The 22,349-nt window shown below is 40.6% G+C and overlaps 1 protein-coding gene across 6 annotated transcripts in view; it reads left to right on the forward strand.

The window, feature by feature from the left end:
• The first annotated feature begins 4,639 nt into the window (after positions 1 to 4,639).
• LPP (LIM domain containing preferred translocation partner in lipoma) overlaps positions 4,640 to 22,349 on the forward strand; it is a 175,503-nt gene continuing 157,793 nt past the window's right edge. For 2 of the 6 annotated variants that reach the window (XM_072142548.1, XM_072142549.1), the window contains exon 1: positions 4,640 to 4,798. The gene's annotated coding sequence lies outside the window, so the exon portion shown is untranslated. Of the gene's footprint in view, positions 4,799 to 4,826; positions 4,949 to 22,349 lie in introns of those variants that run through there. The other 4 variants (XM_072142550.1, XM_072142551.1, XM_072142552.1 and 1 more) reach the window with 3 other exon arrangements.

A 22,349-nucleotide genomic window follows, 5' to 3' on the forward strand; every position in this document is an offset into this window, starting at 1 on the left:
AGACCTGGCAGAGGAACAAAATGGGACATTTTTGAAGACTGGTCAGTTACCACCCAGATGATGGTATTGCCAGAGAAAGGCAGAAGGTCCGTGATAAAGTCCATAGCCATGTGAGTTCACGGCATCTGGCCACCAATAGAAATGAGAAATGAGGGCGACAGAGCGCTGCAGCCCAGGGTGCCCAGCCACATATGAGCAATGTCCTTAAAGGGAACCTGTCACCAGGAGACCCATTTTTAGCAATCCCCCAGCCCCCACAGAGCATAATACATACACTGCCAAAGTGTTTTTGTATAAAAAAATTGGTTTTACAGAAAAAAACATATTGTATCTTTCGCATCTGCTGTGTGACTAGACACTTGTCCCTTGGGAGTGGCTGGAAAGCAGCAGTTCCCCCCCCCACCCTTGGGAAACCGCTCCTCCATGTGCCCTGGAGGAGCTGTTTCCCAAGGGTGGGGTGGGGGGGGACTGCTCCTTTCCAGCCATTCCCAGGACGAGTGCCTAGTCACAAAGCACATGGTATTGAAAGGTGCTATATAACATATCTTTTTTTCTGTAAAACCTATTTTTTTGTACAAAAACACTTTGGCGGTGCTTTATGCTCTGTGGGGACTGAGGGAGTGCTAAAAATGGGTCTCCTGGTGACAGGTTCCCTTTAACTCAGAATCCTCTTCCAAAGAGCAGGTCGGACATAGGTCTTGCCAGGATGTAGCTGCTGAAGGTCCACTGGAGCGGCCACAATCAGTCACTCAGGAGGGATGACATGCCGAGGAGCCGGTTCTTCCTCAATTACATCTGAGAACGTCAGTCTTGATGTTCTTTTCAGCAAGATGGAAGTGGATAAAGAAATTCAAACGGGAAAAGAAGAGTGACCAGCGAGCTGGTTGCCCATTGAGACGCTGAGCAGTCTGGAGATTCTTGGATTTGTGTATAAGCAGAATGGAAAATGAGCTCCCTCCAGGAGATAGCGCCAATCACCTAAGGCAAGTTTAATCACCAATAGTTCTCAGTCCCCTATAGAGACACAAGAGAGGAGAAATGTGGCATAAACTGCTGGTAATAATTTGTAAAGCACAGGAATTTCTGTATTGCACGGAGTCTTACTGGGTGTGGCCATCGAAGAACTGCAGACAACTTAGCATGATCCATCTGTAGGCCCCTGTCAGAGATAATATAGCCAGTGAAGGGAAGAATCTTCTGATGAAACAGGCACTTCTCCAGTTTGACGCAGAAGTGCTTTTAAACGACGGAGGACTTGCTGTATGTGGGACCAATGGAATTCAAGGTCCATAGATAAAACCAGGATATTGTCAAGATAGACCACAACAGATATATAGTAAGTCTCTGAAGATGCCATTGACAAATTCCTGAAAGATGGCTGGTGCAAATGGCATAGGTACTCGAAGTGTCCATCGCAAGTATTGAAGGCGGTCTTCCACACATTACCTTTGGGGATATGGACAAGGTTATAGGTTCTCTTTGCAGTAGGCCGACATTGCTGCGGTTTTGGGCACAGAGAGTGAGTACACCTGACCCTGTGGAGGAGACAAGCGCAGCAGCAGGTCAACTGGGAAATCATAGGGATGGTGGGGTGGCAAAGTCTATGCTTGCTTCTTTGAAAAGACATCCGCAGACATCCCTCAAAACAGCCTTTGGTAAGCTTGTTAACACTTTTCGCATCTCACAAGAATGAAAACAAAATCAATGTTCTATTTGGAATTTTTTAATTTTGACAAGAAAATGATTATTTTGACCTAGAATTTATATATTCATGCAGGATAAAATGAGAAAACACAAATCAGTTTCTGTTGTGCAGTTTCTTTCGAGTATAGCAAAAATGCACACGTCAATGTAAACTACATTAGGAGCTCAAAGCAGAGTACAGAACGGAAGGAGGCATTGAGCTTTTAGAGGCCAGATTTTGATGACGTTATTTTCAGGTGACATTATACATTTGAAAACATAACATTTTTATTAATTTATCGATTAAGCTGTTTTAGGGATTATTTTTGAGGGGGAACGAGTTGAATTTTTATTGGTTCATGCATGGGTAAACTTTTTGATAACTATTTATGATGTTTTTTCTTTAGTTGGATGCGCGAAAATCATAATTTTTCTTGTGTTTTGTTGTGTTGCATTCCCCATATGGATTCAGTAATGATTTTATTGTATTGTACAAATTATTATGGACTTGGCGATACCCAATATGTGTTGTTTGTGTGATGATTTTCATGTTTTATTGTTTTTGGGTTTTACACTATGTTTTTGTGTTTGGTATTTCAAGCTTTGTGTTTTACGCTATATGTGGCATTTAGGGGTACCTTTTTTTATTTTATAATTTTTTTTGTCCATCCCCGGTGACTCATCTGATCACATGTTCAAATTAATTCACTGCCATAATTATTGTCAGGATTCAGAGTCTGTGGACCCTCTGGACCACCGCAGGAGATGGTACTAGCCAACACTTGGGACCGGAGTCTAAGTGGCACCTGGTCTTCACCAGAGCCCGCCGTAAAGCGGGATGGTCATGCTGCGGCGGGGTACAGAACGGGAAGGCACACTAGGAACACAGTAACAGAATGGCACACGGGAACGCTGGAGACACAGAAATGCTTGGTTACACAGGAACGCTTGGATACACAGGAGGGCTTTTTCTTCAGAGGAATGGTTTGAAGATCCGGCAGGGAATGATGGGAGTCACCGGACGGGAGCAAGAACCTGGAGACGTAAGTCCACAGAGTGGGGCCGGCGCCGCGGAGAGGGGCACCGGTGCCCCCGCGATCCATATTGTCTGCACTGGTCCGACCCAGCACTGGTCCGACCCAGCAGGCAGTCATGTAAGGCAGCCCTGGGGTTCCTTGCCATCCTCCTATTGTAGGCTTCAGAAAAAGCGACAATAGAAGCCCGAATTACAGAAAAGGGCACTAAAGATGGTGGATAATACTTTGTTGAAACACTAGGGGGTGGGGTAAGGGTCAGAGAATAAAAATTTTCACACTGCAGGCTACATGTCAAGACAACTATGTAAATCACTTACCATCCTAAAAGCTGGGAATCTACTGTCACCCTACCGCTATCCCCAGTGAGCGAATATAGGAATGAGATCATATACCAAAAACCAGAATGCTAACAAATGGTATAAGGGAAATATTAGTTTATCTTTTATAGTTTAGTCTCAGCCAGATTCGGCTTCCAAACAATAAAAGCGAAATCATAAGAAGAATCTTGTTGTGTGATTGTTGTGATATCCCCATCTCCAAAGCACAGGATTAGGTGTAGATTTCTGTCCTATCAGTATAAAGGGCACAGAATTTGACGTATGTGCCTGTCCTGTCAGTGTAAGGGGCAAGAGAATTCAGTGTGCCTGTCCTGTCAAATCCCAATGCACAGGGTTTGAGGTATGTTACCTGTCCTTTTAGTAAAATAGATGGGTGCAGGATTTGGTACAGGTGCCTGTCCTGTCAGTACAAGGGAGGGGGGGGGGGCACAGGATTTGGTGCAGGTACCTGTCCTGCCAGTATAAGGGGCACAGGATTTGGTGCAGGTGCCTGTCCTATCAGTATAAGGGGCACAGGATTTGGTGCAGGTGCCTGTCCTATCAGTATATAGGGCACATGATTTGGTGCATGTGCCTATCCTGTCAGTATAATGGGCACAGGATTTGGTGAAGGTGCCTGTCTTGTCAGTATAATGGGCACAGTATTTGGTGCAGGTGCCTGTCCTGTCAGTATAAGGGGCACCGGATTTGGTGCAGGTGCCTGTCCTGTTAGTATAAGGGGCACAAGATTTGGTGCAGGTGCCTGTCCTGTCAGTATAATGGGCACAGGATTTGGTGCAGATCCCTCTCCTGTCAGTATAAGGGGCACAGGATTTGGTGTATGTTACCTGTCCTGTCAGTATAAAGGGCACAGTATTTGGTGTATGTTACCTGTCCTGTCAGTATAAGGGGCACAGGATTTGGTGCAGATCCCTCTCCTGTCAGTATAAGGGGCACAGGATTTGGTGTATGTTACCTGTCCTGTCAGTATAAAGGGCACAGTATTTGGTGTATGTTACCTGTCCTGTCAGTATAATGGGCACAGTATTTGTTGCATGTACCTGTCCTGTCAGTATAATGGGCACAGTATTTGGTGCATGTACCTGTCCTGTCAGTATAAAGGGCACAGTATTTGGGGTTTGTTACCTGTCCTGTCAGTATAAAGGGCACAGTATTTGTGGTATGTTACCTGTCCTGTCAGTATAAAGGGCACAGTATTTGTGGTATGTTACCTGTCCTGTCAGTATCATGGGCACAGTATTTGGTGCATGTAACTGTCCTGTCAGTATAATGGGCACAGTATTTGGTGCATGTACCTGTCCTGTCAGTATAATGGGCACAGTATTTGGTGCATGTACCTGTCCTGTCAGTATAAAGGGCACAGTATTTGGGGTTTGTTACCTGTTCTGTCAGTATAATGCGCACAGTATTTGGGGTTTGTTACCTGTCCTGTCAGTATAATGGGCACAGTATTTGGTGCATGTACCTGTCCTGTCAGTATAATGGGCACAGTATTTGGTGCATGTACCTGTCCTGTCAGTACAAGAGGGGGGACACGGAATAACTCCTAGAGATAAAGGAGACTCGAGAACTAGTCAGGCAGTGAAGGGTGGGAAGAGGGCGTGGTCTGGTCACGTGACCAGGGAGAAGCCGGGGTCCCTTCCCTGTTTCCGGAAATCCAAGATGGTGACCAGCATGAAGTTTTTCTGCTAACCGGTGAACTAGAAGAGACACCCGCCGCAGACAATCCCGGAGCCTCAGGTAACAACAAGTGAGCAGCGCCGCTGGCTGCCGGCAGAGCTGTGTCCTGTGCGCCTCCTGCTGCCCGGCCTGTGTGCACAGGAATGCGCTGCAGCGCCCGGAAGACACGAGCTGATAGGTGGTGACGTTGTCACCCAGGGCAGAGCTGAGGTGAGAGGAAGAGCACACAGCCCCGGGGCTGCCCGTCATCAGAGGTGTCTGGGCGACCAAACACATTGCTGCTCTCTATGAAAGCCGTCATGTGATTGGTCTTCCTGTGTCACAGGATGCAGGGAATGTAGACCCCAAGTTTGTGACAGAGGGGGACATCACTGAGGAACACCCTCATTAGATGAATTATAAGTCAGTCTTTGTTCACACAGGCAGATTACTGGAAGACATGTGCAGTAATCGGCCTCGCCCATGTAGTGGCCAAACTTACTGTCCAGAACCAAATGATACTGGACTGATGCCCAGTGTTCAGTTCAGCCTTGTGAGAGTTTCTGCATCACATCCGCTTATTTTAAGAAACTGTGCGATCCATTATAAACCATCTTCTAACATATATATCATATGATATTATATATATCAACATCCAGGTAGACACAGCACCTCTCCCATTTATTGCCCCTGCACATGGGCAGTTTCAGGCTATTGTGGTCAGTCTGTGAATCATGGGCCATGCACTGTCCTGTGGGCCGAATCCAGTGTAGAGAACAGTACTCTGAACATCATTGATGTGTTATGCTATGTTTTTGCTGAGACAGGGCAAAGGGGGACCTCAAAATTGGTTTCTACTATTTTTTTTTTTTACATGGTATGTGAGTAGAATTTGGATAAATGTCATTAAATGTGCTTCCATAGTGCTGGATGATGCAAGGAGTCCCTGCTACCCTAAACTGTTATCATCTTTATAGCTGGAAGAAGCGACTACTTGCATTATTTATCACAATGGATGCACTATTGATGGTATTTATACAAATTCTATGAACATGTTAAGTAAAAAATCCACAGCAGAAACTAATTTCACAGTAGTGGCCACATTTCCCAATCCAACCACTGTGCTGGAATGGGATCCAAGCATCATAGTGATAATATATGATGCAAGGAGCAGCTGTAAAACCTCCATACTAATGTGTTATACTGTTATAATGAATAAAGGTGGTTGCTGTTGTTTGGGGGGCTGCGGGAATCCTTGCATCATGTATAATTATAAAGTCTGTTAAGTAGGTCCCTTAAACTCAAGGGAGTGTGATGTGTCTAACCATGTCCGTTCTGTTTTGTTAGTCAGTGTTCGGGCAAGTGCGCTACAAGTTGGAAGCATCACATTTGTGTGTAAGGAGCCTTAGGCCACTTTCACACTTGCGTTTTCCACGCGCGTTTTCTGCGCGTGCTTTTGACGCGCAGAACTTGCATTGCACTCTGACCCATTGTAACCAATGGGTCTTTTCAGACTTGCATTTTTTTTCACGCACACATGCGCATTTTTTTTAACGCGCATTTAAATCTCGACATGCTCTACTTTTGCAAGTCACGCGCGTGAAAAAACGCACCATACAAGTCTATGGAGATGCATCAAAAACGCATTGCACTCTTGAGACACTTGCAAGTGCAATGCGTTTTTCACGCATCAATTGCCATAGAAAAGATAGAGCTCAGTCCTGAGTCCATTTGAAAAACGCATTGCAATTGCATCAAAAACGCGCGTGAAAAACTGAGACACTGAACAAACTCTGACTGAAAACTGATTGCACTCTGATGCAAAATGCGCGTTTTTCACTGACCAAACCCTGATCGCACCCTGATCAAACTCTGACGTGATCTGCAACGCAAGTGTGGAAGGGGCCTTATACTCTATTAACTTTTTTTTTTTTTTTTAAGAAAAAAAAAAAGTTGCTTGAAAAAAGCAAAAGTGCAACCACAAAAGCATAGATAGAAAAAGAAGCCACAAACAGGAGAGGAGATACATCCTGCTTCTATTTATCAACTGTGGTCTGGTAGACTTACAAATGTTACAAATTTGCCTGTACTCCAACTTACAGAATAAAGTGTTATATTATTTTTATGTAATAACTTTCTTTTGTGATGATTTCTGGTTGCTCTTTTGTTTTTCACGGTAGTTATTGTTCGATTCTTTCTTTCTATTAGCAAATAGTGACATTCTACTCTAGTTATAGTAGTTATAGTATACAATGTTTTTAAAATAAATAAGAATTAAATCCCCAAAACATCTCCCTTCCATATACAAACCTTATGAATTTGAACATAATTGGACTTACACAGTGAACACCATAAAAAATCATGAACAACTCACCAAAAATGTAGATTTTTTTTCATCAAATCCCTTAACAAAAAATGACACAAAAAATTATTAAAAAAAGGTATGTGGCTCATAATGATACAACTGAATAGATCAATTTTTCTTGCAAAAAATAAGCTCTCAACCAGCTCTGTCAACTGAAAAAAAAAGTTATACCTCAGGAAAAATGGTGATGCTAAATTGTCGCTGTAATCGTAGTAACCCAAAGAATAAATATAACATATTATTTTCATGGCATGGTGAACGGCGCCCAAAAATATGCTAGAAGTCCAAAACAAGAATTGATGATTTTTTTTCCCTTCCACCCAGAAAGGGTTAATAAATTCAATAAGATATAGATGCACCAAATTGAGGTATCTGTAAACTGCATCTCATCCAGCAAAGAATTTGTCCACACTACCAAAATAACTAAAATTGTACTCCTTCTCTTCAATGCCCTGTTGTTTCCCCACACAGAAGGTTATCATCACAGATAGCAGTGATGGCGAACCTTTTGGAGACAGAGTGCCCAAACTACAACCAATACCCATTTATATGTCCCAAGTGCCAACATGACAATTTAAGTAGTAACTTATTGATCACGTTGTTTCACAGGTTTCAACGTATTTAATTGTTCATCAATACAATAGAAAGATGATGGGGACATTTGGATTGTAGCTTCCCTCCAGGGTCCCCTGAAGAGGAAGAATCAGGGGACCCAGAGCAGGAGCTCCAACGTTAATCCATCCCTATCCACACCTTCTCGATCTTCCTGTGGTCCTGGCAGCCAAGGATGTTGGTTTAAAATGGTGCTGAACATGGTCTTGGACCACAGGAGGAAGCTATGAGTCCTGTCTGGCAAACTCTCTGTTGGTGTGAAGGCTTGGGTGCCTACAGAAAGGGCTCTGAGTGGCACCCGTGCCATAGGTTCGCCACCACTGATATAAAGGGTCCTGGCGCACAAAGGACAAACTTTGCAGCACATTTTGGTATTTTATCCTTTGAATATATATACATTTTTTAAAAAAAAACATTCCTTAAGCCAAAAAATGACAATTAGAAATCACACCTCCATTTTTTTTTACCCCATGTGAAACACTTAAAGGGTTAATACATTTCATAAAATTTGTTTTATGCAGGTTGTGAGGTTTAAACTAACTTGAAGTTTAATGTGTCATTAGTAACAAATCCAGGTGATTTAGAGATTGTTTTAAGTGTTCCTAAGTTATAACCACTTATAGTGACACATGTCAGATTTGAGAAAATGGTCAGGAAGGTGCAAAATGGCCAAGCGGTTAAGGGGTTAATATCACATTAGATGTTTTTGTAGGTGACGCAGAACTGGAGATATCCACTGCTACATTTGCAGGCAGAATAGAAATTTGTATTCAAGATTAATTTTATTACAGCATCTTTAGAAGGGGATATCTCTGAAACCTAAAAACCCAATTGTGGTATGATATGAAAGGGAACATTCTGATTCTCCTCTTTAAAGGGACACCAAAAGTGTTTTTCTAGGTAAAGATATAAGATCTGACGATATAACCATTTGAAGTTGCCCACTGTCTCCATGTCTATAAACGTTCTATCTGCACAGGGTATTTGCAGATAGGACCCTCGTATATAGACGTATGGCAGTCGTGAAGGGGTTATTAAAAGGCATAAGCCCAGGAAATGCAAACCCAGATAAATCTCCTCCATTGTGGTTAGGAGTCTCGGCATTCTGTATGTATCCATATGAGATATTGTATGTTTTCCTCGATAATCCCGCTGGAATGATTAGTTGGCTAGACACTTGCTGATCAGTATACGTTAAGGATACTTATGGTAATGTCCCCAGCTGTTGCTTGCTAAGTACCTTATATTGCTGTAATTAAACATAGGATTGCTGCCATGTTTATCAAACCATATTTCTGTCTGTAAAGGGGTGTTACTTAGACAAATCCACTCCACTTTTACTATTTATGGTGAGAGTGTTTTAGTTAATTTTATCCCAAAAAAATAAAAGTAATTCTACTATCACAATAAAGCATGATAAACCAGGGACATTTACTCGTGTATCCAGGCACTGTGACTATGGTAATCGTCTTATATTTGTTTTCCAGGGCCACCTTTCTTCTAAAATATACTTTAATTATCATTCTAATGAGCCTAATGGTTGTTTCAAGTGCCCCTCAGTGCTCTAGCTTCAAAGGGTGTTACGATGAGCAAAGCAGTTTTCCCCTCCCCCTGTAGTTCCTGCTGCTTCTAGATTACACAAGTAGAAGAGGGAGAGAGCAGGGGGTTGGGTGAGACATGTTTTGCTTATTGTAACAGCCTGTGAATATGCAGCATTGGCAATACCCCTAGGTCTAAAGTTGATTTTAGAAGGAAGGAGGCTGAATATAAGAGGATTCTCATAGTCACAGTGCTTGGATCTAAGTGGTTTATGCTTGATTTTGATGGTAGCTTTTATTTAAAAACAAGCATTTTAGTATGTTGCTGCAATAGCTCCAAAATTTTGATGGTCCGAAGTGTAAGCCCCCTTCCACACATAGCGAATATACTTTTCCATAGACGTTATGATGACCCGGTGCCAGTATTGTGCCACACACGTCTGGCATGGTACTGTACACAGGAAAAAGATGGAGCATGCTTTATTTTTCCCCGTGCTTACGGCTGAGTGGCGCTCAGAAGAAGAAGTTGGAGCTGAGCAGCGCTTGTGCACGGCCTTGTGTGTCAACTCAGCCTAAGCTTGAAGATATTATTAATTATTTGCTCACTTATCTTTCCTTCTAGTGTGGCGTCATGTCTGATAAGGAATAAGGTTTTTTTTTTTTTTTTTTTTTTTAATTCTAATATATAGTACATATGTAGCTTGTGCGATCCAGAAAAATTGACACCAGCGCTTCAGGGGATTGTAGATTTTCACTTCTATATGAAAATAGACCATGACTAAGCTCTGAAGAGCGAAACACGTTGGTCGTTTCCCTGATACCACCTTACAGGTCTGTGCACCTTGCCACGAAGCTTGTCTTTTTATTTGGATTTGAAATAAACTGAAAGTTTTTATATCTACAATCCCCTGAACTGATCGTGTTTGTGCTCGAAGTCTGTGGGGCTGCTGTCACCTGTGTGCTGGGCGAGAATTGGTAAAAAGCTGAGCTGACTTTTTTTGGGACTTTGTTTTTAAAATATGTAGCTTGTGGCTCACATGTGAAAAAGCTACACTCATAGGTCCTGTAGAGACCAGTAAGTTCCTTCTATGAGCCTGTAGGTGTCCAGTTCTATTGTAGAAACAATGCATGAGCTGAAGCAACTCAAACATAATTGTTTTTCAGGTTTTTTTTTTTTAAATAAAAACTTTATGGGCCTATTGCAGGCGGTGGGTACCTATTTGCAACACCATTCTAATATTAGTATATGCATAGGTCTCTCTTATTAAATATCATGCCATATTTTCTTCCAGGTCATCTGTTGTCTTATCTAGATTCTTATTGGTGATCAATTCTTGCATTAACCCCTTCACATGCAGCGTTTTACTGTTCATTTTTTTGTTCCCTACCTTCAAAAAGCTATACCTTTTTTATTAGAGCTGTGTGAGGGCTTATTTCCCGCGCAACAAATTTTACTTCTCAGTGACATTATTTATTCTATGTCATGTACTGGGAAAAAAATTCCAAATTTGGTAAAATTGGCCAAAAAACGCATTGGTATCACATTCTTTCACTGTGCGCCCCAAATTATATTTCTACTTTATTCTTTGGTTTGGTATGATCACGGTGATACCAAATTTATATAGGTTTTAACATATTTTCAAAAATTAAAACCAAAAAATTTGTTTCGCCATCTTCGGACTCTAATAACTTTTTCATACTTTCGTATATGGATCTATGTAAGATCTAATTTTTTTTGCGAGATGAGCTGACGTTTTCATTGCTGAAATTTTGAGGATTGTTCTACCTTTTTCACTCTTTATAAAAAATGTTATGTTATTTCAAATGGTGTAAAATTCGTGTTTAGGATATTTGGGCACTGTTTTCCATTATGCGCTTCACTGCCGACAATAACTGGTTTTAGATTTTGATAGAGCAGGCATTTTGGGATGCGGCGATAGCTAACATGTGATTTTTACTGTTTTATATCAGTTCTAGGGAAAGGAGGCAGTGATTTTTTTTTTTTTAATTTTTTTAGAATTTTAAACTTTTATTATTAGTTTTTATTATTACAATTTTATACCCTCTAGGCTACTTTAACCTTAGAATGTCTGATTGTACTGTATTGCAGTATATGGCATTTTTACATTGGATCATTGTAACAAATCTGCAGAAACCATACAGCCTCAGGTTTGACGAAGACGTAAACGGGAGCAGAGATCTCAACCAAGATGGCGGCGCCCATGCCATGCTGCCTTTTGAATGCCTATTGTGTGTTTGGGGGCAGCAATCAGGGGGTTAACAGCGATCACAGTTGTTAACTATGGATGCTGCAATATGCAGCAAACGCCATGTCTGTATGATGAGTTGTATCCTGTGTCATGAATTGCCAGCAAATTGACGCCACTAGCTAGTAGCCATAACTGTGATTGGTCAGGGGGACCTGGAAAATACTAGTGGATACAGACATCAACAGCTCCAGGGGATGGTAGATGTCGTTTAAAAGGTCCACGGCTTAAATAAAGTTAGTTTTATTTGGATTATGCGCTTCTGAGAAGAACTGCCCCTTTCATACGGGAACCAGAGTGCTGGTGTCGGTGTGGACATACCCTCTGACCTTGGCGTTCCGGTTCCTATATGGATCCAATGAAAGGATCGCTTTCAAAATGCGTAATCCAAATAAAACTTACATTATTTAAACAAGCTACTGTGTGGACCTTTTAAAACTATATTTATCAACCCCTGGTTCCGTCAGATTCTATGTGACGTGGCACTTGTCCGTAATTCACTAGCCTGGGCATACACAGCTATTACTCTGTACAAAGACCACTGCTTTAATAACTTTTTCTTAGAATTTTTTTCATCTTTGAATTTTTAAGTAGTTTATTTACATCTCTGTAGCTGTTTTTTTTTTCTGTCATCTGCCAGTTTTTGTTTGGGACAGATGGAAGGAATTTCCTAATATGCTGTTGTGTGCTGGTTCTCATTAAATGTATTGCAGAGGAGCCTGTGAAGGAGGCTCCTTGTGCATCTGGCTCACGGCTGTAGTAGTAGAGTCCTGTCTTTGAGGAATGCGCCTGTGTTTTTCTTTATGTTGGACCGCAGAATTCCTGCCATTTTTCAGAACATGAAAGCAGTATTGTGGTGTTGCAATGGCATGGCCTCATCCTAAAAATGTCCATGTTGTGTAGAACTTGTTGTTACCAGACTTGATGATGAAAGTACAAAGTACAGTTCTGGAACAGTAAACTTGTCTGCACCAACTTTCTTGCCTTTTTTTTTTCTCGTTCTGGTTATCAGTGAATCTTTCACTTATTTAATTCCTGTCTTGTGCTTTCTCCTATCTCCAAATTATCACTTACGGTGAAGGTAGGCCTTATCTAAATAAGCATGCTTATCCGTTTTTAGACGGAGCTGTGAGAACTTGAGTGGAGAAGGGGAGACTGATAAAACAAGACCCAATGTATCAGGACTATCACCACATCTGTCACTACTTGGTCTAGAACATTAGGGCATCTTATTTTGTCTGGATGAATAGGTATAAAATGTAATCTGACAGCTATGCTGATAGAAAGAGAATCCTGATTTCTTTCTTCCGTAAACCTTTTGTCAGAGCTCTATAGCCATTTGTTAGAAATGAAGCTAATCATTCTCCTTTGTTATAGCCTTTCAGCTATTCTGACTTTTTCTGAATATTGTATTGTTGTACATTGCGGGGTGTATAGCTTTCTATAGGAAGCAAATGAAAATGTTTAAGGACATGTGCAATCAGTTGTGTTACATATTTGTTGTAAATGTTGGTTGTATGAGGCTCTATTTACCTCTGATGCTTATTTTGAACCATTTGCCATTTGAGCAAACCTTTATGGCAGGATATAGGAAACCTACTAGGATGCAACAATTTGCCAATTTTTTACTACACAGAGTTAGTACTGTTTTATTAGAGGATGTGATTGCAGGTATGTGGTGAAAACAATGTTGGGTTATCAGATGTTTTTAGATATTTTTAATAATGGGTACCATTCAAGTAGGTTCATTGCACTCTCAATTTGCCGTTGTTATATTTGTTCTTCATCTTCTGTCTATAGAGTATGGCTGCAGAAGCGATGATTCTTCCTAGTCTGAACTCTGTTGTACTCTTTCTTCTGTCAAACTTGATTGATTTTGCACCACACTGTCTTGTCTCCTGCAGACTCTGCTCTGGTTTACTAATAGTTAAAGGGGATTGCCCGTGAAAGAGAAATTCTCAAATTTCAATCCCCAAGTGATGTTTACACAATAAAGATAATTTTTAATCTTTTACTTTACAATTTTACTCAGCTTTATTGCTGTTTTAGCTCTTATCACTTCCTAGGCTGGTCATTGTAAGATTCCAGAGTGTTGGCTCTCTTAGCAGACACATTACAATCCCTCTGGTGCTGTGTGAGGTGCTGTGTGCTTAGATTATCAGGGTACAGGTTTATATACACTTTCTCTCAGCTTCTGAACATTCACTTGTATCTGACACTTAGAGGGATGAGACAGGTCAGAGATGAGATGCATATAACACATGACATTCTCAGCTCTGCTACATCTCAAGCACATACTGTCAGAACTGCTGTGCCTCCTTCCCACTCCCCTGGATAAAAATCTTATCTGTCTGTAGCTTTAGCTGTTGCTTGCCAGCAAGAAGTCTCTGTGTAAGTGTGGGCTCATCTTGGAAAGCAATAGTGGGACCGGTGCAGAGAGGAGCTCAGTACAGCATCAGTCAGATCAACAATATGTTAGAGACAGGTTGGAATTGTATCTGTGAAATGCTGTTTTTCTGTTAATGTGTTATTTTATTACCCTGAGTATATTTAAGAATCTTGTCTTCGTGGGAACACCCCTTTAACTTGATTGAGATAATATTTCTCTCCACTCTCATTACTATCCTATCAGAGTATTGATCCGGAAATCGTTGTGTATCTGGCTGCTTTATTCTGTGTCTTTGACCCTTTGCCTGTATTCTTGATTATGTGTATGCCTACTAATTTTGCACTTTATTGCCCTCTTAGTTTGTCCCATTTTTGAAAACTCTGTCTTTCGATTTGTATTGTCATGGCTTCGTCTCTGTGTTTGAGCTTTGGTGCAGGTAAGGGATATCGGCCAGTTATCTACCTACCAATTAGGATATGCCAGACGAAATGTCAAGGACAAATAAAGCGTTTTTGAAGCGTTTTTTTTTTTTTTTTTTTCCTTTTAAATGCAATACAATTTTTTTGTACAGCAAGTTACTGTAAGGCCTCATGCACACAAATGTTTTGTGCTCTCGGGCTGCAAACAATGGGCCTGGTGACAATAGAAGACTAATAATAATAAGACTGTCCCACTAAACGTAATAGGACATGTTTTATAATTTGTGGCTCAGGAAGTCGACTCGTTGAAGGCACAGTGGAGAACACAACCACGGACATGAACCATAGTACGACATGGGAACATTTGCTGACAACTAGTACACATCCCCAATATACGGTCGTATGTGTGAGGCCTGAATGTGTGTCGGTTACAATTCACTATCTGCTGCAGTAAAAAGCATGGGGGTTGTGACTTAGCAGATGCATGAAATTGTTATAAGGTACTACTGCTCCAGTGTTAGGTGAAGGGGCCAGCAACGTGACATATGATCACTGCACAAGTCGTTTAGGACATTTTTGATAGGATTTCACAGCCCCGTGTATCGGCTGCAAATTTAGGGTCCTATTTCCTGACTGTGTTTGCGACTTAAAAAGTCAACCTGTGGCATGTGAGTGGGCATAACCAGTCAATAACAGTCTGTTGCTGACTAACCTTGAATGCCTTAGTAAGCCTTGAAAAAAAGATGATTATAAATGTTTATTTTAAGTGCAATATTTCTCTTCTGTATAGTCCCATGTACATGATTTGGTTGCATTTTTAAATGGCAAATCTTAAGCAACCACAGGTAAGCCAGGCGTGAGGGAATACATGCTTTGAAAACAGCATGGTCATGGGAGGCCAATTGCTTCCAGTGAAATCCCTGGATGCTAATGTACTAATAAGCATCTTGAGAAATGTCATTCGTTGCTTGCCTCAAACACAGGGGTAACAAACTTTTCCACTGTACCTCTTAAATGGACTATAAATAATTCTCTCCTACCAGTCTATCCAAAGAGAATTGGGTTTTCGTTTACGTTCGCTTAGTAAGGGTGTTCTAGTTTATTGACCTCCATTAAACTTGTAGTTTGTTTTGTTAGTTTTTGATCCATGATATACAACCTATTCCTATTCATTGCATTTTATTGGCTTATGTTACATGTAGGTATTGGTTTTGTCTTACTTATACAGTATAGCAGCAGCATACATGAAGATAAAGAAACTGTCATTAAAACTATTAGAAAACATGTCTCTTCCATGTAGACTTCACCTTTGTACTTTGCAATATAACATGCAAGTAGAAGATGATTTACTGTATATGGGTTGTACATGTGACCTAGATGGTGACGGAGCATATTAAACCTGCATGTAACATGCATTGTGAATCAGTCACATTATTTTATGTCTTGTTATCTAGGATTTTGCTTTACTAATTTTAATACATTTTCTCTCCCTTTCTTCCTTTTCCTCATTTAGCTTTTGGGCTTCCTACTCTAAGCGGTTTATCAGCCTGACCCTTATGAATCAATGAATAACTTCTCTACTTCTGTGTTCTCACAAAATGCTGATGGTTAAAAATAAAAAAAGCCCTTTAGCTAAGATATCTCTGAACATCTGGTTGTATCCAGCCCACATGTCTTTCCTTCCCAATATTTTTGGCTTTATTTGTGGTATTTTGTACTAAATTTAGTGGTAGATGCTTCATGAGCAATTTTTAGCTGATTTTATTAAGTTTATTAAAAATAATAAAAGAAAGGAAACCCGTTCAATGTCACAGCCAAAGTGTTCAGCCCTTATGTTGTCTCGGGCACAATGGATGGATGTGTACGAGTCATTGTATTCACACGGTTAGCACATGTCCTATGCCTGTACAGTCCTTTCTACTGTCATTGGTGTGTGAGCTGATCTTGACACTCATGACAGACGCCTGAAAACAGACCTCCATGGGAGAGATTTATCATATGCTGGTGCTCTGTACACATGGTAAAGTCCCACCGACTTTAGCTGTTGGGTGCGCCCTCCACGTCCCCTCCACCCGCACATGGCATGAAGCTGATATAGTCGCTGTAATAATTTCAGTGCTTTTACGCCACCAAACTGTCGTTGAAGAACTGATAAATCTCCCCCCACGTGTCCATTATTTGCATACCTTGAAATGTACCTTCAAGGTGTTAATCTGCTTGACAAAATACTGAAATTTATTGGGTCACTCTCTGCTGCCAAGTTCAAGGGTTTTATTTGTCGTTTCTAATGACAGCTAATCACATTGATTAAGGTTAGACTTCTAATACCCCCTTACCGAACGGCTGTGAGGACCATCAACAAGTGCTGTGAAGGAGTTATCAATATACGACTCCATTAAAGCCCTTTATTTATTGGACTTTTGTTGCCTTGTCATCATTCGGGATTAACCACTTTGGCTGAGGGAAGTCTGTAAAGAGAGTACTCAGCGGATGTTTTCAGCCTCTTAATGATGTGCCTCACATGCTGTTTTTTGGCCTTTTTTTTCCATTTTGACAAAAAAACATTTTTTCTTCTTTGTAACTACAGAAAACGATTGCTTGTGCATGTATATTTTCACAATATCCCCCATTTAGTAGCATTTGTGTACAAAGTTCTAGCAATATTTAGTAGTTTCAAAGCATTTGTTTCCGGCCGTGGTTGAAGGTAAAGAGGATCACTGATTAAACTATTGAAGTGCATATTTATGTGCATGTGGTCAAGTTAAATACATGCAAGCCAAAATGAAGTTTATCTTGAAGTGTGCTATCATGTCAGACCAGCCCTGGTAAAGAAAAACGTGAGTCAGTTTCTGTAATAACTATACAATTTACTTCTCCTTTCTGCTTTCCACACTGTACAAAATATCAAGCAGGTCATGCAGAAATCACCTTTTCTGTATTTATTAATATGTTTGCTTCTATGGTTTATTAAAACTTGCTAACCAAACCCGCAATTTGCTGACAAAGTTGCACTGTTGTGATCATTACTTTATGGAAATTGGGTTGTAAATTGCTTGTTTGGACAGTGATTGCTGGCTGGTGCGTGGGATTTCTTGTTGTATCCTGTGGAGACTTTGTGCCTTTCTTCTCTCCAGTATAATTTCATGAAACTTACACACTGTTGGTTTCAATTTTGCAGCCGTTTCCTTCAGGTTTCCCCCACTTGATGCTGCATCGGATATTTGCATTTTTATAGCCATATATTTTCTGGAAATATATTCCTGAATTTTTTGTCTCCCAATTTAAACATTTTTGTGCACATTTGTGTACATTCTATTTTTCTATTAATTCCACAATAACTTATAAAAATAATTTACACACTTTTGAAATGTTTTTAAAAATGAGTCTGGGATCATAATGATTTTTATTTCCACCCAGAAAGCTACCTTTAAGCTCTAATTCCAAAACCTTTCTCAAGCCATTTTTTGACTACTGCCTCAAACTACTGGATGGCATATTTGTTGTGGTGTAAATAAAGGCTGTTATTATAATTGCAATCAGGCCCACAAGCCACTGCATAATACTTTCCGGTGCAGACAGGTAGCTGCCCTGGAGATCTGTTTAACCATGTATATATTGTTAGTACCACCAGGATCAAAGGATTGTAAACCAAGCACACTTACATGCTGCCGTGTGCCCCTCTGGCAGGATTCACTCTTCTTTAAGCTTATTATGCCCGTGTTTTCACCAATAAATAGGCTTTAAAAATTATGCAAATGAAACCTTCAACTTGCCACATACACATTTTTATAAATTTCTCCAATTAAGGCATGCATACAAAAAGACAATCGGAGATGGAATTATCCAGACCTCAAGTCACTGTGTATTCAAACTAGCAGTGGGAGGGGATCCGAATAGGGGAATTATCTCCAATATTTATTCTAACCTCATTGGAGGAATATTTGAAAGAATATCCCCTCACTATAAAAAAAAATGGGATGTGGATATAGGGGAAATCTCAGACTCCCAGTGGGAAGCGGTTCTGGAGGGAATATCATTATTGTCCCCGTCAGAGGCCCACCGATTATCCCAGATTCATTTTCTACATAGGGTGTATTAGACACCGAGAAAATAGGAGTGCGCCCTTGTTGTCCCAGGTGTTCGGTTCCAGATGCCAAGATACTACATATGATTTGGGAATGTAGGGAGTTGGAAGAATTCTGGAAACGGCTACTGAACCAGATCCGTAGAGTACTGTCGGTGGATCTGGAGCCGGACCCGAGGTTTTGCCTGCTAGGTCTGATTGACACAGACACCATAGAAGGAGCCATCTTGTTATGTACTAAACCTAGTGCGCAAGTCTATAGCGGCTCGCTGGATTCAGACCAATGCAAAAAAATATCAATAAAGTTAACAACATAATTAGGTTGGAATGGGGGGTATACTTAAATGTCTGAAAAAAAATTGAAAATCCTTGGGGAAGGTGGCTGGATACGGCAGGAATCTTGAGTAGATCACTGGTGGATTTCTAAGTTAGTTCTCATGACCAACTAATGATGCTGAGGGTATAAAGACATGTTACCACTTCAGGTTTACCAAATAATTGCGATAAGACTGTGATATGTCCCCTACTGTCTAGATATGCTCCATACAGATTTAAGGACTAGTATCTGTATAATGATGAAAATCGGGCTCCTATCTGTCTGCTGAAGGGAAGAGGGAGGGGGGATTGGGATTCCTTTTCGTTTTGTTCATTGTGTAACTGAGTGTGTTTGTTTGTTAAAAATGTTAAATATATATAATTTTACAAATGCTATTAATACAGCCATGGATAATGCATCATTTCCTTTAAATTCCAGGACGGCTGCACATGCTGAGGGTGGATTTTTCTTCCTTTCTGCTTTTCTTGCTGAGAAGCACCTTAGCCCCTTTCCGTCTGCTTTGACTAAGGCTACTTTCACACTACAGCTGTCAAAATCTGCAGTGTATAACTGTCAATGTCAGTTTTCCATGGCATATTTGCATCAGTTTGGCTTTGGCTTTTTGGAACCCTCTGTCAGCCGTCATTGCATCTGCACTAAGAGCTGTTGGATACTACAGAAGTCCCTCTGTACAACTGATATACCCACAATGTTATAAAGGTGTATACCTTTTATACAAATGAGCTTTGTATGGGAGTGGTCGGAGCGCTGTGCTTGACTAGTCATTCTCATACAATTGTATGTAGCGGAAGAGCTCATGCTCGTTCAGCTGCTCCACCCATTAGTGAGAACAGGATCTTTGTTCCCTGGAGAGCTAGGGATCCCATTGTTGTGATGGTAGGGATCCTAGCAGTCAGTCTCACTGATTAGCTAGTTATCCCCTATCCTGTGGATAGGAGATTCTTAAAGGAAATCTACCATTTGATTTAATGCATTATGAACCAAACATACCTTGAGAATACTGTAGCTACACAAATATATCTTGTTTAATCCCTGATCCGAGTGGTTTTGCTCAAAAAACAATTACAAAATTCTGGACCTGCTGGGTTGCATGCAGTCTGCCATTCATAAACACAGTTTTCTGAACTATCCAGACAGAACTCATCAACCTGAGCTAGATGTCTCGCATACAGCGGCCTGGGGATGGGGCAGCGGTTGATTACTTCTGCCTGTCGGGGACAACACCGTGATTACAACAATTCCTGTAGCAGTGCATAATTAGGGTAAGAGGAGAAGCGCTGAGCCAGGCACAGAAGCGTCAGAGCCTCATTATCAAAATTTTATAATAGTTTTTTCAGAAAAACCACTCGGCTCAGGGATTAACCAAGATCTTATTCTACATCAGTGTAGCTACAGCATTCTCAAGGCATGTTTGATTCATAAAGCATCAAATCAAATGGTAGATTTCCTTTAACTACTTGGGTCAAACCCTTTAAGATGCCTTGTTACAAAAGATTGATTTGCTTTTTCTAAAATACATACAGATTTTTGGGGCATGTGAGTTGCTGTACCATAATGATGGGCACGAGAAAAGGTGGTTTTGCGTAAAAAATGTTGCCCTAGACTTGTGTGTCTCTAGTTAAGCCCCTCCATATGTGTCTAGATAAGTCTAGTCCTCTCCATATGTAGTTATATAAAGGATCATAAAGCTTGGTCTTTTCTCTGTTTGCCATAGCTAGGAGGCAGTAACCAAGAACATCTCTTGTGGAGCAAGGCTGGCCATGTTTTTGATGTACCAAAACATATGTCTCCCATCATGGAATTTTTTAAAAGTGATATTGTCTTGTTCAGAGAGTTAGTAGTTAATGGCCCAATGGTTTTTATCCAAATTTTCTGGCCTTTTTCAGTGGATGAAAGTCTGGCGTGGGAAAATCACTTTAAGTAAATTCTTGGGCATGGGAACGCATTCTGTTATTTTGTATATGGCACAGATCCTTTATTTCTCTGTGTTAAGCATTTTTTACACAACATCTTAGCCTGCATACCTCAAATACTTGTCATAGCTAAGATTTTTATTATACAGCAAGTCAAGCTATCCCATGATCAGTTTATATAGAAATAATCTGGTTGTAGTTGATATCTGCCAGATAGGCGGAACAATAGAAAGTTATTGCATAATACAGTAGTACATGGTACAGTAATATGGGTGGATTTATCATAAGTCTGATGTACTCGTTTTTGCAACAAAAAAGTGGCATGTCCATATTTGCGCTTTTGTTTGGCACACAAATGGATAAAACATCACTGTTGTGGTAAAAGTTCCTTAGGCCCTTTGCTCACAGACCTTTTTACGGTCACAGGCTTACTGAAGTGTTTTAGTATGGTAGCACACGGCCACATTCACTTCAATCTATTTGTGTGGCCGTACTGCACACTGTAGTGTTAGAGCAGTGCCCGGCTTACTATGTAGAGGGGAGGCCGGAGGAGTGCTCCATACAGCCCAGCTGAGCACGCAGCCATGTGTAAGGGGCCTGAGACTTACAGTAGATATTGATGATTTTGTTTGGCCATATTTGCAGATTTGCAGGGCCATCCATTTAAAGGGGTTGTACAAAGTATTATTGTTATCTCCTATCCACTGGTAATTGCATCTGATTTCAAACCATAATTTGTTTTCTGTGCTGCTTTTCAGCTGCATATATGCCACATAAAAAATGTAACCATTAAATCTATATAGATCATTTACATTTCCCTATCGATATAGGCGAAAAAGAAAAATAGCAGAACTACAGACAAATAGTCTTCAAAAAAGAAAGTTTGTGGTCTTTATTCCATGCAATGTTTTGACAACAACTTTTTTCAAGATGCTTGAAACGTCCCAATGAATAAAGACCACAGTCTGTCTTCTTCGTTTGTCTGGATTGCTGCCATTTTTATTTTTTTCTGTTTGGGTTTGCCCTAATGGCCTGGTTCGATGTGTACCCAAGGGCTCATATCTCGTTTTGTGCCATATGTTTAGAGGACACGTCAGGGGAATTTCAACGTTTATTTACAACGTATGGCACATACTTATCCCAATGTATGCTTGTACAGTGGGATACATTGGCCAGGGACCCCAGTGTACAACTGCAACAGTGGTAGTAGGTAGTGGTAGTAAGTAGCGGAGGCGTCGTATACTGGTTAGACGGAGGCAACATCTATGTCTCAGTTTGCCAGTATATGTCAATGCATATACTGGGGGAAATTTATCAATGGTTTTGCTTCGTTTTTTGGCTTAAATAGTCACATAGAGGGTTTTTTTGCAACTTTTCAATGTTAAAAGTCACACGGGACTATCTTCGCACATCTATAGTAAACATACGACGTGCAAAAGCCCAAATTCATGACTTGTGCTTGTTTTTCAAAAGTCGCAAACTCACTCCAGCCCCCTGCTGGTGTAAGTGTTGCGACTTTTGGTGCATTTTTGAAAGAAAACATGGACACACAGAGCATAAGAAAATGTATTAAAGGGCCAAAGCCACTTTAATGCATCTGATGAGCAGTGGAGCTCCAAAGACAGACATAGACCTGTCCTAACGAGCCTGTCTAATGATAAGTCAAAAATGAGATGTGAATCCAACCTAACTGAACTCAGTTACTGAA

This window comes from Engystomops pustulosus, chromosome 3, assembly GCF_040894005.1.
Source record: "Engystomops pustulosus chromosome 3, aEngPut4.maternal, whole genome shotgun sequence".
Classification (NCBI taxonomy): domain Eukaryota; kingdom Metazoa; phylum Chordata; class Amphibia; order Anura; family Leptodactylidae; genus Engystomops; species Engystomops pustulosus.